This window comes from Oncorhynchus clarkii, chromosome 12 (genome assembly GCF_045791955.1).
Source record: "Oncorhynchus clarkii lewisi isolate Uvic-CL-2024 chromosome 12, UVic_Ocla_1.0, whole genome shotgun sequence".
NCBI lineage: Eukaryota > Metazoa > Chordata > Actinopteri > Salmoniformes > Salmonidae > Oncorhynchus > Oncorhynchus clarkii.
Window position 1 is genome coordinate 6750937 of NC_092158.1, and position 5146 is coordinate 6756082.

The following is a 5146-nucleotide window of genomic DNA, read 5'->3' on the forward strand; positions in this document are numbered from 1 at the left end:
GGAACAGAGCAGACATGACTGGTCCGGAGGGATTCAACTTGGTGTGATGATGGTTCAGCACAGCCTGAGACAGACAGGACCTACAGGGTGGGGCTGTATGGGGTACTGCAGACAGACAGGACCTACAGGATGGGGCTTTATGGGGTACTGCAGACAGACAGGACCTACAGGATGGGGCTTTATGGGGTACTGCAGACAGACAGGACCTACAGGATGGGGCTTTATGGGGTACCTCAGACAGACAGGACCTACAGGATGGGGCTTTATGGGGTACTGCAGACAGACAGGACCTACAGGGTGGGGCTTTATGGGGTACCTCAGACAGACAGGACCTACAGGGTGGGGCTTTATGGGATACTGCAGACAAATGATAGAGCCTTGATCTATTGGTGGCCTGCACAGCCACAGAGAGAGGACTCTGTTCTGAGGGAGGAAGCAGTGGTAATGCTGCATACCACCAGACTGTGTTAGCCTGCTGAGCTAAAACCTAGCCTATATTAAACTGGAGTTAGAGTTTTGGTTCTAGATAAGGCTGGGGATACTGTATGGGTAAGGGTTCTGGTTCTAGATTAGGTTGGAGATACTGTATGGGTAAGGGTTCTGGTTCTAGATAAGGCTGGGGATACTGTATGGGTAAGGGTTCTGGTTCTAGATAAGGCTGGGGATACTGTATGGGTAAGGGTTCTGGTTCTAGATAAGGCTGCGGATACTGTATGGGTAAGGGTTCTGGTTCTAGATTAGGTTGGGGATACTGTATGGGTAAGGGTTCTGGTTCTAGATAAGGCTGGGGATACTGTATGGGTAAGGGTTCTGGTTCTAGATAAGGCTGGGGATACTGTATGGGTAAGGGTTCTGGTTCTAGATAAGGCTGGGGATACTGTATGGGTAAGGGTTCTGGTTCTAGATAAGGCTGGGGATACTGTATGGGTAAGGGTTCTGGTTCTAGATAAGGCTGGGGATACTGTATGGGTAAGGGTTCTGGTTCTAGATAAGGCTGGGGATACTGTATGGGTAAGGGTTCTGGTTCTAGATAAGGCTGGGGATACTGAATGGGTAAGGGTTCTGGTTCTAGATAAGGCTGGGGATACTGTATGGGTAAGGGTTCTGGTTCTAGATAAGGCTGGGGATACTGTATGGGTAAGAGTTCTGGTTCTAGATAAGGCTGGGGATACTGTATGGGTAAGAGTTCTGGTTCTAGATAAGGCTGAGGTTTATGGGTTTGTTTTTGGGTTCCAGATAAGGTTAGGGCTACTGTATACACTGTAGGTTATTGTTTTAAACGTTATCCTTCTGAGCTAAAGTCCTAATGCACTTAACCTCTTCAAATTTCTCCAGGGGCTCTGCACGGTGGCTGACCCATCGATTCCAGCTCCTAGGGATGTCTGTGTCTCAGGGCGTTGAGTTGTGAGCATAAAGACATATTTGTGTTCCCTGCAAGTTGATGGACCATAAAGTACAGAGAAAGCAGAGATGAGCTGGTTAGTCCCTCCTGCTCCCACACAGAGAAAGTAGAGATGAGCTGGTAAGTCCTTCCTGCTCCCACACAGATAGACTGCTAAAGTTTAGAAAACGGATGAAAATGGATGACTAAATATAGGCCTGGGGCTACTATATACAGTGGGAAGAACAAGTATCTGAAACACTGCCAATTTTGCAGGTTTTCCTACTTACAAAGCATGTAGAGGTCTGTCATTTTTATCATAGGTACACTTCAACTGTGAGAGACGGAATCTAAAACAAAAATCCAGAAAATCACATTGTATGATTTTTAAGTAATTAATTAGCATTTTATTGCACGACATAAGTATTTGATCACCTACCAACCAGTAAGAATTCCGGCTCTCTTGGGCCTCCCGGGTGGTTAAGGGCGCTGTACTGCAGTGCCAGCTGTGCCATCAGAGAACCTGGGTTCGCAACCGGGAGGTCCGTTGGGCGACGCACAATTGGCCTAGCGTCGTCCGGGTTAGGGAGGGCTTGGTCGGTAGGGATGTCCTTGTCTCATCGCACACCAGCGACTCCTGTGGCGGGCCGGGCGCAGTGCGCGCTAGCCAAGGTTGCCAGGTGCACAGTGTTTCTTCCGACACATTGGTGCGGCTGGCTTCCGGGTTGGATGCGCGCTGTGTTAAGAAGCAGTGCGGCTAGGTTGGGTTGTGTATCGGAGGACGCAAGAGCCCGTACGGGAGTTGCAGCGATGAGACAAGATAGTAGCTACTACAACAATTGGACACTACGAAATTGGGGAGAAAAAGGGGTAAAATTCAACAACAACAAAAAAATCAAGAATTCCAGCTCTCACAGACCTGTTAGTTTTTCTTTAAGAAGCCCTCCTGTTCTCCACTCATTACCTGTATTAACTGCACAGTTGAAGTGAACCTATGATAAAATTACAGACTTTGAATTGACATGCTTTTTAAGTAGGAAAACCTGCAAAATATTCAGTGTATCAAATACTTGTTCTCCCCACTGTATGTGTGGGTTTGAAAATGGATGACTGGGGCTACTATATATAATGTGTGGGTTTGAAAATGGATGACTGGGGCTACTATATATGTGTGGGTTTGAAAAGGGCTTGATAAAATGCCCTGGGGCTACTATATATAATGTGTGGGTTTGAAAAGGGCTTGATAAAATGCCCTGGGGCTACTATATATGTGTGGGTTTGAAAAGGGCTTGATAAAATGCCCTGGGGCTACTATATATGTGTGGGTTTGAAAAGGGCTTGATAAAATGCCCTGGGGCTGCTATATATGTGTGGGTTTGAAAAGGGCTTGATAAAATGCCCTGGGGCTACTATATATGTGTGGGTTTGAAAAGGGCTTGATAAAATGCCCTGGGGCTACTATATATGTGTGGGTTTGAAAATGGATGACTGGGGCTACTATATATGTGTGGGTTTGAAAGGGGCTTGATAAAATGCCCTGGGGCTACTATATATGTGTGGGTTTGAAAAGGGCTTGATAAAATGCCCTGGGGCTACTATATATGTGTGGGTTTGAAAAGGGCTTGATAAAATGCCCTGGGGCTACTATATATGTGTGGGTTTGAAAAGGGCTTGATAAAATGCCCTGGGGCTACTATATATGTGTGGGTTTGAAAAGGGCTTGATAAATGCCCTGGGGCTACTATATATGTGTGGGTTTGAAAAGGGCTTGATAAATGCCCTGGGGCTACTATATATGTGTGGGTTTGAAAAGGGCTTGATAAAATGCCCTGGGGCTACTATATATGTGTGGGTTTGAAAAGGGCTTGATAAAATGCCCTGGGGCTACTATATATGTGTGGGTTTGAAAAGGGCTTGATAAAATGCCCTGGGGCTACTATATATGTGTGGGTTTGAAAATGGATGACTGGGGCTACTATATATGTGTGGGTTTGAAAAGGGCTTGATAAAATGCCCTGGGGCTACTATATATGTGTGGGTTTGAAAAGGGCTTGATAAAATGCCCTGGGGCTACTATATATGTGTGGGTTTGAAAAGGGCTTGATAAAATGCCCTGGGGCTACTATATATGTGTGGGTTTGAAAAGGGCTTGATAAAATGCCCTGGGGCTACTATATATGTGTGGGTTTGAAAAGGGCTTGATAAATGCCCTGGGGCTACTATATATGTGTGGGTTTGAAAAGGGCTTGATAAAATGCCCTGGGGCTACTATATATGTGTGGGTTTGAAAAGGGCTTGATAAATGCCCTGGGGCTACTATATATGTGTGGGTTTGAAAAGGGCTTGATAAATGCCCTGGGGCTACTATATATGTGTGGGTTTGAAAAGGGCTTGATAAAATGCCCTGGGGCTACTATATATGTGTGGGTTTGAAAAGGGCTTGATAAAATGCCCTGGGGCTACTATATATGTGTGGGTTTGAAAAGGGCTTGATAAATGCCCTGGGGCTACTATATATGTGTGGGTTTGAAAAGGGCTTGATAAAATGCCCTGGGGCTACTATATATGTGTGGGTTTGAAAAGGGCTTGATAAATGCCCTGGGGCTACTATATATGTGTGGGTTTGAAAAGGGCTTGATAAAATGCCCTGGGGCTACTATATATGTGTGGGTTTGAAAAGGGCTTGATAAATGCCCTGGGGCTACTATATATGTGTGGGTTTGAAAAGGGCTTGATAAATGCCCTGGGGCTACTATATATGTGTGGGTTTGAAAAGGGCTTGATAAATGCCCTGGGGCTACTATATATGTGTGGGTTTGAAAAGGGCTTGATAAAATGCCCTGGGGCTACTATATATGTGTGGGTTTGAAAAGGGCTTGATAAAAATGCCCTTGAAAGTTTGTAGACTTTAACCTTTCAGAGATACTTTAGGATCTCTATCTACCTTCTTAAAGAAATAAAACATAATTGCTTGTGAAATCCATGACAGTTTTAGGTGAAACTGCCCTGTACAGCTAAGTAAGAGATAAGAATAACTATTGATATTTATACGATAACGTTTTGACCGTTTTCTGTACCAAAACTGCAACGCTGTCATTTATTTATTTTGGCTGCACCCTTCCCCAATTCCCTTTTTTTACACGCACCTCCTCTGTGACCCTGCTGGGTAAATCTTAAATCCCGTCCAGTCTGACAGGAATGAACAAGTTGTGCTTCAGAGTTTCCAGGTGGGTTCTCTCCAGCACCGCTAGGGTCTGCATCTCCACCAGCTGTGAAAACTCCACTCTGCCACTGGAATCCTGGCAGGGTTGGGTAGGTTACTATCTAAATGGAATGCCTTACAGTTACCTGCATTTTAAATTAGTAACGTAACTCAGTAGGGTAATCTGATTACTTTTGGATTACTTTCATCCTTAAAGAGGCATTAGAAGAAGACAAAAAACAATCCATCAAATGCATTAGGTGCCCTCATCATAGTGGTTTCTGATTGGTGGTCATCATTTGGTGTGTCATCATAGTGGTTTCTGATTGGTGGTCATCATTACTTGTGTCATCATAGTGGTTTCTGATTGGTGGTCATCATTACTTGTGTCATCATAGTGGTTTCTGATTGGTGGTCATCATTACTTGTGTCATCATAGTGGTTTCTGATTGGTGGTCATCATTACTTGTGTCATCATAGTGGTTTCTGATTGGTGGTCATCATTACTTGTGTCATCATAGTGGTCTCTGATTGGTGGTCATCATTACTTGTGTCATCATAGT

The 5146-nt window shown here is 44.6% G+C and overlaps 1 protein-coding gene across 1 annotated transcript in view; it reads right to left on the bottom strand.

Moving 5' to 3' along the window:
• LOC139422664 (methyl-CpG-binding domain protein 2-like) overlaps nucleotides 1-5146 on the bottom strand; it is a 272964-nt gene that overhangs the window by 237999 nt on the left and 29819 nt on the right. The gene's annotated exons all lie outside the window — the stretch shown is intronic.